Genomic DNA, 13,675 nt, shown 5'->3' with positions numbered 1-13,675 from the left:
GGGGAGATTAGCGAAAAGCGATTGCCAGGTTGGGTTGTCCCTCGTGGGGCCCATAATGGTTGTCGTGGACCGCAACTGAGGGGTGCCTATGCGGATAACGTTGCAGCATTCCTCTGCGGGGCCATACCGTGATACTACAATGCTCTGGCCCGTGAGGGTGTTTGAAGCTCGTAGGGCTTGTAGTCATTGTGTATGATGCGGTCTCGCCTAACATGGTCCTGGGGCTTTCCGAGCGGGCCTTGGTGACCATGGTTGCTGGATCGGGATGCCTCCATTGAGCCGACGCCCACTTTGGGTATGGGACGGAGGCCTTTTTCTACCGGGCGAAAATCCCGGAGTACTTGGGCAAGATTCAGCACGGTCGGTGAGTTACAAGGGTTCGTCCCTCTCTCTCTACCTTGGTCCTTAAGTGCATCACTGAATTCGTTTGGTGATTTCCCGACGTTACCCTCGGGTAGCGTGACTAACAAGGGAACATGGATTGACTAACATGGCATGAAAAGACTTTTTACTCCCCCGAGGGGGAAACTTGCTTACATTCCCCATTGACATGCCATGATACGGCATGGAGGCGCTTTTCTCCTTGTTGGCAAGGTCCACAAGATAACTTGTCTTTGACTCGTTTGCGTGCACGCGAATTAAAGGCACTTTCTTGCTGGCTTGTCGGCTCTAGCCCAAAAAAGTAAAAAGTCAAAAAAACTAAATACATGTCTTTCCAAGTGTCATTATTTGCAAGTAAAGATGCAACTTCAATGAGGCTCGTTTTAGCAAAGTCGATACCTGCTTGCCTCTTGAATTTTCTGAATTCATCTTTGAAAGCATCTCCATTGATAAGAGGAGGAAATTTAGTGTTATTGATAGTTATCTCAACCCCATAAAAAGCAGCAATTTCTGAGCATTCTACATTGCCAAAGTCTTTTAATAGTTTTCCATGCATAGGATGTTGTGCAGGCACTAAGATTTTAATGCATCGCATTATAGAGTTGTCTGCAAACCTCTTTTCAAGACACTCACACAGTCGTCTTGCATAATAGAATTGAAAGTCCAAGGCATGCATCATATCTGATCCATCAGCATCACGCATGACTTTTTCACCAAAAAACATGTGTCCTCGTAAAGAGCATCGCAAATCATGCAAGTGTCCCTTTTCAGGTCCATACTCAGGTATGATAGGATAGTTTCCCACACCTCTCTGTGAGGCATTCAAATCTAAGGTTCTCTCCTCTAAGTACTCATCTTTGATACACAAGATAGTACTCTAAACAATTCCATGCACGGTAGTTACATCAACATGGTCTTTCTGAAATCTTTTACTGAGCTCACTCATCTTTTCAAGTATGTCATCCAAGAAATGAATTGCATACATGCATTCAAATGTACACAACATACTATACAGGTCTATTCTATCCTTGTACAAAGCCACAAGTAGTGCATCCATAGATTTACATACCTTGGCAAGACAAGCATGCCTGCTTAGCCAACGAATTTCAAAGATACGCTGCATTTTAACCACATCACAATCCAACTCTTCTTGGAGATCTTGAAGATTCTCCATGCGATTACTACTACTAGAGAAGTAGTTGGCAATCCCATTCACCAAGGTGTCAATTTGTCTAGCATAGGGAATCTTCTTGGAAGTATCAGATGTTGCCAAATTTGTTCTATGTGCTACACAGTGTATAGCAGTCAATCTAGGATTCACTTTTCTCAAGAGATTTGCAACTCCCTTCTTTCTCCCTACCATAGTGGCACACCCATCTGAACCAAAAGCAATAAGCTTTTTGACATCTACATTGGCATTTTCCAGCTCTATTAATAGAGTATCAAAGATCCCTTGGGCCGTGCAATCTTGTGTACGCACCATTCCATAGAGGGTGGTATAGGGGATAGAGTCTTGTTCCAAATAAGAAAAATAGATCACCATATGGTGATGAACGGAAATGTATGTAGACTCGTCTATCATAACCCCAAAAAAAGGGCTTTTTCGGACTTTCTCCAAAGCATGGTTCATGATTGCTCTAGATATGCAGTAAATAATCTCAGCACATGATTTGTCATCATTGTATAGGCAAGTCATGGACCTGACCCCAGTGTCTCTCATCAGGTCAAGCAATGACGGAAACAATGCAAATGATAGATTGTTTATCCCAATAAAGTAAGCAGCCTTAAATAGGTTCACTGTCGCATCATCCTGAGTTACGCACATCTTTTTCAACCCCACTTGCAATGCATCTTTGCCAAACAATTTAGCATTTCGTGCATCTCTGTGGCATTGTGTACGTGCATGAGACTTAAGGTTACTTGTTTTAAAATTTCTAGAGCCTTGTTTAGCATAAGCACTCTTTTCATGCGGGTAGTCTAGGCAAAATGAACAATACAATCTAACCTTTTGATTATCGCAAATCAACCATTTGAATTGTGTTAGCCAATCGTCTTGCCATAATGCCCGCCTCTCATCTTTCCTCGATAATGAATCTGACTCGAAACCTTCAGCCATATCTTCGTCTGCTTCCAATGGAGGTATTTGCTCAACATCTTCAACACGATTCCATTTAGCAAGCCGGGTGACACTCCCAAAGTTGAGCATTGTAGTCTGTTTATCTTTCTTGAAAACCTAGGAATAGATAATATATACATGATAATCTACAAACCTACCAATCATGATCACAATAAATCATTAATTTGTTGCATAGAACTCACCTTCAGTTGCTCTGCGCTCATGTTGGAAGTGTTGGAGTTAGCTTAAGACATGATATATTTGAAGAGGAGTTACTGACAGCAAGCAAAAGAGGTTTGTTAGTCTAGAATAATAAAAATGCACAAGCTCTATACTACGACTATTATGTTGTGATGAAGAAACATTCATAACTACACTTTAAAATCTTAACCTTTTAAGTGAAAAATTTATTCAATTAATTCAAAACTCAGAGGTAAGTTATAAGAAACCTGAAGCTTAATAGCAAGTGGTCGCTTCACAATCAGTTCGTAGAAGTGAAGCCTCGAGAGCCCAAATGATGGCAAGCTCTTGCGTGTTGAGGTCTGAGGAGATGCAATAGCAGGTTGTTGCTTCTCATTTTTGCTCAAGAAGCTTCACGAATTGTGTGGAAGTTGCTCAGTGTGCACCCTAAAAACCTGCCCCAATCGCCCCAAGGATTGGACGAGTCACGACACACGACCTTGCCTCAAGAGCTCATGGCCTCACGCTGACACGAATCAGCAAGAGCTGAAACTTCAAAGCCTTGAACTTTGAAGCTATGCAAAATGCATTGGTGCGATTTGGCGCTCCCTCCATAATATATCTTTTTGGAGAGCTTAAAGCCTTAATACTTATGAACTTGGTAGAACCGCCCATTTAGAGGCATTAACTAGGTATTATTAGAAGTTCAGCCTATCAATATCAAGCCTAGGATCTAGCTTTGAGAGAGGGGGTCCAATAGTAGACCACTTTAGTTGCCAGCCTGGAATTTACACTTTATACATGTAATTATTTATTTCCTGTTGACCATCCATGTATCCGGCTAAATTCCTTCTTAACCAAACCAAAGGTGTCTATATCTCCCCTTAGGCCTAAATGAAACCTTCTAAATTCCTTTTTTCTCAAAAACTCTCCTCCACCATATTCCCTTTTAGCTTCACCCTAAAGTGCAAACCTCATATCTTAGTCGGCTCAAGGATGAACTGAGACACACTTTTCTCGAACACTGCGTAAATGAGATACATTCATTTCATTCCATGTGTTTTGTTTTGCACAACTGAAATGAGGCATATAGGGTGAATAATCAGGTATTTGGACTGCTGGAATGAGGGCATGTCTTTACTTGCGTGTTGTTTCCACATCGCAGGAAGAAACAAGATGGAGGAGTACCCTATCTTGACAAAGTTCTGCTATACAGCACAAGAGCTTCATGATGAGTATGGATTGAGCATGGAGGGGGTGTTGCCAAAGGATCTTACGGAAAATGACATCCCCAATGACCAGTGGCTCACTATATTCAGGCATTCCAATCAGAAGAAGACAAAGATTTACTTAAATCACATGCAGCCACGGCTTCAGGATGAATGCAGGTTCCTGTTCCATAAGGTGTACCAAGCCCCACCATCATGTGGGGAGATCATTACAATATTTGCCCGCTATTTTGCATATGAGAAGTGTCATGCAACCACAAAGGACCTTGCGGGCCACAAGGTTGCATGGGCTAAGTTTGGTGAGAGTGTACTCAACATGTGTTCCTCCCGACCATGAGGCTTGGAAAAGAAGGTTGAGAATTGGCGAAAGGAAAACGGTGCGTCCCAAGGAGGCCACCCGTCAAATACCAAGAAGCCCCGACTTACGTCAGTCGGTAGTATGCCCCCTACAAAGAAATCCCCCCCCACAGCATCATGAGGAGAAGACACGATTATATTGCGGACCTTGAAGCTATGGTTGGGAGAGTCCCTCGGACATGTGTGGGGGTAGCCGATAGGCTGAAAGAGATGACAATGTCTCTGAAGCAGAAGAAGGAAACACTCTTGAGGGCAGAGGGTTCCAATAAACTTGTCAAGCAGATTATGGACGACATCAAGGAATATGAGACCCAGCTGGAAACACTGAGAGAGGCCAACACTGGCGATGACGCAGAAATCAATGTGATAGAAGCTGATTTGGCTGCCAGTCGAAGGATGCTACGCCGATACGGAATCAGTGAAGATACGTCATTGCTCGACAAGGAGATTCTAGAGCAACAGGTGGTGCTGGTAGTTTTGGGAGTTTCTGGAAGAACTGTTCATGCATGGTTTGGTGGGATTGGTAGTGCTAGGTACCTTTGGTAGAACTATTTATGCTTGGTTTGGTGGGATTGGTAGTGTTAGGTACCTTTGATAGAACTGTTTATGCTTGGTTTGGTGGGATTGGTAGTGTTAGGTACTTATGGTAGAACTGTTTTTATTCTAGGTAGTTTATGGTTTCCTTCTGTCTTATGGTTTGGTATTTCTGGTACTATGAAGAAGTTTTGGTACTTTAAGGTACTTTTTGAAAGTGTTGCAAAAGGTGTTATGGTAGTTTTATTCTGATAGCTTTGGTAGTTTTGCTAGTTTTGGTACTTTTAGGTACTATTTGAAAGTGCTGCAAAAGTGTAATTGGTAGTTTGATTTTGGTAGTTTTGGTACTTGAAGGTACTTTTTGAAAGTGCTACAAAAAGTGTTTCTTTGGTAGTCTTGGTAGTTTTGGTACTATTTGAAAGTTTGATTTTGGTCGTTTTGGGAGTTTTGGTACTTTTGGTACTTTTAGGTACTATTTGAAAGTGCTGCAAAAACTGGTTTTGGTAGTTTGATTTTGGTAGTTTTGGTACTTTTAGGCACTATTTGAAAGTGCTGCAAAAAGTGGCTTTGGTAGTTTGATTTGGTAGTTTTGGTACTTTTAGGTACTAGTTGAAAGTGCTGCAAAAAGCTTGTTTGGTAGTCTGATTTTGGTAGTTTTGATACTTTTAGGTACTATTTGAAAGTGCTGCAAAAAGTGGCTTTTGGTAGTTTTGATAAGGTTTGGGTAGTTTAGTTCTACATTGAGGGTATTTATATGTTTTTGGTACTATATGATTCCCGAGTTTGGTAGTTTTTGGTAGGTTTGGTGGTTTTAGAAGTTTGGGTTCTGTTTGGTAGTACAGTACTTAGAAGTACCAGTCTGGGTATGACTTATTGGTAGTTTTTGAAACTAATTGGGACCGCTGATTATCAACAGGCTGAGTATGACACTCTAGAGAAAAAATGGAAGGAAGGTCAAGAGCATACCCTATTTGTGAAGGAGATGTTGTCTGATATCAGGCTTGGGAAGAGGTTCCTGCTATATCCTAGGCCCCAGGTTAATGATTCGGTAAATGTGATCCCGGTGTTTGGTATGTATGTTGCATGCGATGAGCCCTTGGAGTGCGCACATGTAGTCGGAACCTTCATGCTAGAGTACCGACACCAGTATCATCCCTTGTGCTTCAGTGCTCTGTTACAAAGCAGGGATCAGTGTGTCAAGCCGGGTTGTAATATGGTAATCTCTGATTTGGCAAAGTCCTGGGCCAGTGGGCTTCAAGTTGTCAAGAGGAAGTATGTGTGCATTTTTGAATACATATGCGCACTTGCAACTCAGTGAGGTTTTCATACAAGTTAGTATGTGTTGTCTTTCATTGTGTTTGTAAAGGAGCAGGATGCTGCACTTCTGCTAACCAGCACGCCACAAAGTCGGCTGCAAGTCGAATATGGGACGTGGATGAGGTGACAAGGGAGATATCAGATGTTCTCCATGATCTGAAGCAAGGTAATTCTGTAGGGAAAGACAATGTGACGGGGCAAAGATGTGAGGCAACAGGTGACAGCGAACGTAAAAGTGAGGAGGAGGCCAGAGATGATAAAAAGACAGGTAACAGCAAAAGTAAAAGTAAGGAGGAGGCCAGAGATGGTAAAAAGACTAAGGACGAAGAGGAAGGTAAATTCCCTGTTATTGTGGAGCTGGATGTGGAGGAAAGCCAGGATGCTGCCAACACAAAGCTCGATGATGCAACGGCCAAGAAGGGAGAGGAAGAACCCAAAGGGACGGAGGAAGAAGCCACGAAGGGGGGTGTTGGGAAGGGGGTGGAAACCACAAAGGCGAGTGAAGGGGAGGCCAAAGAGGGGTCCGAAGGCAACAAAGATCGGAGGGAGGCCGAGGATGAGCAGGAAGAAGTACTTGCGAATGATACTGTTGTGGACAGCACCGACGGGGGCGTTGATCTACTGCTGCCGATGTTGTTTCGAAGCGGAGAGGTGATTCCCCTGATTCCATGACCCTGCAGGAACTTTTATGTTTGCAAAGAAAGAAGCACATCGCGCCCGTGATCAATTATCCCGTGCATGCAAACTGTAGCCAGTGAGAATCTGTTGTATTCCGCACTATGTGCTTTTTAGTGACTGAATCAACTTGATTTTTTGGCCCTGAGCTTTATCTGTTCTCTCTATCTGGTTCTGTGTTGATATGTTACCTTTCGTTACATTACTGTTTCAGTTGTCCTCACTATATGTGCATTAAAGTACCAAATTTGGTACTTTTTGAACTTGGGTGCACGTCTGTCCACTATTACAGTACCAATTTGGTACCTCTTGAACTTGCTGTTTGGGATAGTCCTTATCACTTGTGCAATACAGTACCAAATTTGGTAGTTTTTGGACCAGTTTTCTGTTTTAGATATGATGTTTGCACTGTGTATTTGTCCCCACTCATTATGTCTGTTGGCGTTGTAGTAAGTTGGTGGCTAGACGAGACACCGGCAAGCACATTGTTGCAACCTGATGTAGCTGCTAGTCGCGGGCGGATGATTGTGCTTGATCTTAATGGCGTGCTAATAACCAGCGCTGCTGCAGCGAAATCCCTGAGGAACTTGAGTGCCTGCCAAAGGAGCACATGCCACGGGTAGTCTATCTCCAAAAGGATGTAATTTGTCTTGTAAGGCCGGATGCGGAGCAGTTCATCCTACGGCTTAAACAAAAAGCCAGCCTAGTGTTGTGGTCCTACTGTAGAAGGGAAAAACTGTTACACGTGGTGAACGCGTGCTTCCCTAACCATAAAAGGCAAAAATATTTTGCAGGTAAAGCATGCCCGCTTTGAGTGTTGCAGGACATAAGTTACGCATACCTCTAACCTCGTTTTTTGGCATTAGCAGATATTCTCTCCCAAGAGGACTGTGAAATATGGCGGCCCCGTATGTCGGAGGTGCCGGTTGTGCCCAAACACATGGGCGATAAGCCCGTTTTCCTGAAGAAGCTACGGACGATGTGGGCAAAGCACCCGAAGTACGATGCCAGCAACACTATTCTTGTAGATGATTGTTGATACAAGTCTCTTAAAAATGACTATGAAAACTGTATGGCAATCCGATCATACGATCCCATGGTAGTAGGAACCGATTTCCATGTTTTACTTTGCTGGATTTTGTTTTGCGTTGGTTGCTCGGGTGTTTAAGGGATCGGTACCCAACAGCGTACACTCACAAAAACCCAGTCTTTACACTGAAGATGATATTTCTGGGTACATTACTGATTACTTCATACAGATGGAGGGGTACTCCTATAAATTTGATCCCCCGAGGTAGGAGATTGCCATAATCATGTAAATAGTGGAATTTTGTAACCCGATACTATACATAATGGAAAACCACTTTTCTTGTTCAAATTGTCTTGGTATCTTGATCTCTACTGTTGAAACCTCTGACTAATTCTGTTGAAACCGCTTGGAGCTAACCAGGTTGCCCAACATTTTAATGTTTGAGGCATAGCATCTATGTTTGGCATACCTTTCATGTTATCAAAGTAGTTCTAGACATTGCTCAAGGTGGTTGTATCAAATACGAATAGACAAACTGAAAAATACCAAGAAATAAAGTAAACCATAAGTGATACAGCAAGTTCAAGAAGTACCAAATTGGTTCTGTAATAGTGGAGAGACGTGCACCCAAGTTCAACAGTACCAAAATGTACCAAATTTGGTACTGTAATAGTGGACAGTCGTGCACCCAAGTTCAACAGTACCAAATTTGGTACCATAATAGTGGAAAGACGTGCACCCAAGTTCAACAGTACCAAAAAGTAGAGATATAGTGAGGACAACTAAAACAGTAATGTAATGAAAGGTAACATACCAACATAGAACCAGATAGAGCAATAAAGTAAACCATAAGTGATACAACAAGTTCAAGCAATTCCAAATTGGTACTGTAATAGTGTACAGACGTACACCCAAGTTTAGCAGTACCAAAAAGTACCAAATTTGGTACTGTAGTAGTGGACAGACGTGCACCCAAGTTCAATAGTACCAAAAAGTACCAAATTTGGTACTGTAATAGTGGACAGACGTGCACCCAAGTTCAACAATACCAAAAGTACCAAATTTGGTACTTTAATGCACATATAGTGATGACAACTGAAAAAGTAATGTAATGAAAGGTAACATACCAACACAAAACTAGATAAAGAGAACAGATAAATCTCATGGCCAAAAAATCAAGTTGACCCAGTCACTAAAAAGCACATAGTGCGGAATACACTTGGTATAATTGACTACCAGATTTGGTACTATTGACTACCGGATTTGGTACTATTGACTACCAGATTCAATTGTTCAATCAGGGCTTCTCATTGCCCTCAAGTAACATGGACACACCTTCGTCGCTCTCATCATCATGATATGGCATGCTATTGTATATCCTCTCATATACTTCAGTAGACAACTTGTATTGTAAAATTTGACCTAGGGATCCTACAATAGGATCCATCCGGAAACGTATGGCCCTAACAAGATGTGAGTAGATCATTACCGAAGATGTGTGATCCAATAGCCGGTATGTATCAACTTTTCCTTCAACTTGGCCATAAAAGAAGCCTTCAAAAACCTTCTCTCCTCTAACAATTTTGATATGCCACTTATCCTTTTGTGCTTTCATCATTTGGTACAACACTTCTGTGCATTTGATGATGTAGAAGTCTTCGTTTTCCTCAGCTGCTTTCACTGCAAAATTATCCCCTATGGACAGCATGCCACTTAACATTTCAGGGCATCCTTCATATAGTGGCAGGGTGGACACTTGGCTCATCGGAATCGATGTTGAATCTCCACCCACCTCCTCGTCATCTGATTCGTCATCCCTAATTGTATCCCCGAACTCTGGCAATGGTTTGATGCAAACATATTTCCATTCTTCAATGTGCATTTTGTTCTTGCATCTTCTCCACAACCCACGCATACACGGATCACAAAAGCATGAAAGTGATCGAAAGCGTATGGCGGTGCGGTTGTCCTATGAATAGCCATCAGCACAATCAAATGAGCGGGAGCCAACGATGCGCTCACAGTCCCATTGCAGATTGCGTTGCACTTCATCCACGCCAATAAGCCAAAAGACTCTTTGCGAATTACACCTCTGAGACTGTTCTCTTGGCTGAAAAGTTGCTTTCAAAAAGTTGACAACATCAGCTGCACACTTCATACGCCAGCCATCTGGTTTCAATTCCTCATGCGTCAAAGTTCTCGTGATGACTACCCCTGCCCCATCATGCTCACCTTTTCCATGGCCGGATGCAGAGAAGTTATGCATCATGTGCAAGCCTGTCATTTGATAGTACCTGGCCACAAAATAGTAAGGTCTACGGGCCTTGAATTGTGAAGCAGCACCATATGACCAAACCCAATGTTGTTGCAGAGAATGTTCTCGTTCTTTCAGCCACTTGTCATGCAGCAAGAAACAATGTTGTACAAACAATGTGTCATGCTGCTTGTCATCCGATATGTAGAAGTGTAGCGTCTTCTGTGTACCACCTGCTATATTTCTTAAATAAGTGATGTGCACAAGTATTGTGACTTGGGTAGACCACCAATGCATTGGCTGAATTTCATTCTGAACTTTAAAGGAATAATTCTTCGCAAAGTCAATAACAGATACTACAATGTTGCTAGGAAAATTCTGCAAACAGTCCGTGAATTGTTGGGCTTTCTAGCAGAAGACAAAGTTGTGCCTGATGAAGCATGTCAGATGGGCTGAAAATAGGCTAAGAAAAGTCCCACTTTCATCCGTTTCACAATCAATGCCTTTCTCTTCTTCTCACTCCCACCTTCGTGAACCTCTCATGTTCCAACCTCCATGAAAACCTTCACAGACACCTCCTTGCTATCCTCTGCTATCTTGTCCGGACAAAATGTACCTCTGTACTCCACATTGTGAGCAGTCCCCCATCAAGCATTTCTTTGCATGGTATTCACAATTTGGAGTCTTTGGGCACATGATGGATTCCCACATAACGGTGATGTGCTGACACACTGCTTGGTTTGCAAAACACGTTCCTCTCTCATCACCTCTGCAACAAACGGAGCAAGTGCAAAGGTGACTTTTCCCGTGGTGCCCAAACTTGTTCTACGGCATTTGATTAAGGGCCTCTTTGAAATGTACCTCTGTACTCCACATTGTGAGCAGTCCCCCATCAAGCATTTCTTTGCATGGTATTCACAATTTGGAGTCTTTGGGCACATGATGGATTCCCACATAACGGTGATGTGCTGACACACTGCTTGGTTTGCAAAACACGTTCCTCTCTCATCACCTCTGCAACAAACGGAGCAAGTGCAAAGGTGACTTTTCCCATGGTGCCCAAACTTGTTCTACGGCATTTGATTAAGGGCCTCTTTGAAATAGAGCATCTGCACATGAACCACACAGCAGCAAGTATTTCTGTCCTTCAACTTCCGTACAAAGTATGTCTTCAATGCCTCGAAGCATCTAAGAGACACTACCACTATTGGGTGAGCCTTCGTGAATCTTTGGTACAGCTCAATCTATGGCACAAAAACAAAACGATTCAGAAAAAAACCAACTTCATGGTACTGGTAAAATTCCACTACTACAGTAGTGCCAGAACTGGCTTTAGACAGTTCCAAATATGGTACTGTAATAGTGGACAGACGTGCACCCAAGTTCAACAGTACCAAAAGGTACCAAATTTGGTACTGTAATAGTGGACATACGTACACCCAAGTTCAAAAGTACCAAAAAGTACCAAATTTGGTACTATAATAGTGGACAGACGTGCACCCAAGTTCAACAGTACCAAAAAGTTCCATATATGGTACCGTAGATTTGGTATTGTCGGTAGGCTTTGGCACTCTATAGATATTATTTGGTACTCTACATATAGGCTTTGGTACTATCAGAAGTGTGGGGTACCCTGTAAATAGACTTTGGTCCAGGCTTTGGTACTCTTCAGAGAGGATTTGGTACTCTACAGATAGTCTTTGGTGGTATCCAATGAGTTTGGTACTCTGTAAATAGACTTTGGTTCTCTATACATAGGCATTGGTACTGGATAAATAGGTTTTGGTACTCTATCGAGAGGGTTTGAAACTCTATGGATAGTCTTTGGCACTCGATCGGTAGGATTTTGTACTCGATATATCGGATTTGGTACTCTACAGATCTGAGTTGGTACTCCATAGATAGGCTTTGGTGCTCGATATACCGGATTTGGTATTCTACATATGTGCTTTGGTACTCCATAGATAGCCTTTGGTACTCAATAGACAGTATTTGGTACTCTACATATAGGCTTTGGTATTATCAGAAGTGTGGGGTACCCTGTAAATAGACTTTGGTCCTATAGTGATATGCTTTGGTACTCTACAGAGAATATTTGGTACTCTACAGATAGTCTTTGGTGGTATCCGATGAGTTTGGTACTCTGTAAATAGTTTTTGGTTCTCTATACATAGGCATTGGTACTGGATAAATAGGTATTGGTACTCTATCGAGAGGGTTTGAAACTCTATGGATAGGCTTTGGCACTTGATAGCTAGGATTTTGTACTCGATATACCGGATTTGGTACTCTACAGATCTACTTTGGTACTCCATACATAGGCTTTGGTACTCGATACACCGGATTTGGTACTCTACAGATGTGCTTTGGTACTCCATAGATAGCCTTTGGTACTCGATAGACAGGATTTGGTGCTCTACATATAGGCTTTCGTACTATCAGAAGTGTGGGGTACCCTGTAAATAGATCCTGGTCCTATAGTGATAGGATTTGGTACTCTATAGAGAGGCTTTGGTGGTATCCGTTGAGTTTGGTACTCTATAAATAGACTTTTGGTTCTCTATACATAGGCATTGGTACTAAATAATTAGGTTTTGGTACTCTATAGAGAGGGTTTTAAACTCTATGGATAGGCTTTGGCACTCGATAGCTAGGATTTGGTACTTTATAGATATTCTTTGGTAATGTAAACACCCTCTGCAGTACAACAGACTACCAAATTTGGTACTGTCTGGACCAAATAAGCCTTAAGTAGCACCAAACAAGATGTACAATTACTAGAAGTTGTTGGTACCTGAGATTCGTCGAGTAGATGTATAGGATGTTTGACGACACTTTTCCTTCTAATTCTCATCTTGCATATGTCTTTCTTGTTGGGTGAAACTCTACTCTCTGATGTCCAAAAGGCATATACCAAATCTCTTGTTTCATTGGTAATAACGGTTCCTCGTGGAAATTGTCTCTCACAAGCACTCAATGGAAACACTTCATCTTCATCTTTAATCTCTAGCCATGAGCTTGCTGCAGCCATATTCCTTCGATCGATCCCCAGGACACTAGCCATTCTGGATTGGTTTACTGATTGTGAGTTTGTACTATTGTTCAAAATCATTGCCAAAGAGCTTCTCTTTACAAAAAGTTCACTTGCTGAATGAGGGACCTTGATTTGAGTCAAAGTGTTGCGCACACGTGATACAACAGTGTCTTCGACTTTGCTAAAATTTGATGGTTGCAGCAGCAAGGAAAATGTTTGGTGGTTCAGGAGTTGCTGGAATATTTCCTTCTACTCATTCTTTGCAATCCCTACCGTTTGCTTGCACCAACATCGAGCCACCACTGCACAAATGTTCTTTCTTGACCTGTTCCCGTAATCCAAGAGCAGACGTAGGATGTCTTTCCTTGCTTCTCTTTGCGCGTTTCTTTGTAGCTCAATAATCACAAAGAAAAGCTTGATTACTGGTACATGCAGCTGGAATACTAGTGCTAATGGAATTGATGTGCATCTGTTGAACATTGCTTGGGCCACCTTGTACCTCGTCAAAAGAGAGGAACTGTGCGTCACCTTCCATCTCGTCAATAGAGAGGAGCTATGCATCACCTTC

General features: G+C 42.3%; 1 pseudogene; it reads right to left on the bottom strand.

Moving 5' to 3' along the window:
- Positions 1-508: 508 nt before the first annotated feature.
- Positions 509-2,721, bottom strand: LOC147460157 (uncharacterized; annotated as a pseudogene).
- Between the last annotated feature and the right edge of the window lie 10,954 nt (positions 2,722-13,675).

Source organism: Adiantum capillus-veneris, chromosome 4, assembly GCF_014529385.1.
Source record: "Adiantum capillus-veneris isolate H3 chromosome 4, ASM1452938v2, whole genome shotgun sequence".
NCBI lineage: Eukaryota > Viridiplantae > Streptophyta > Polypodiopsida > Polypodiales > Pteridaceae > Adiantum > Adiantum capillus-veneris.
The sequence above is the reverse complement of the archived record's forward strand: the minus strand, read 5'-3'. Positions and strand labels throughout refer to the sequence as shown.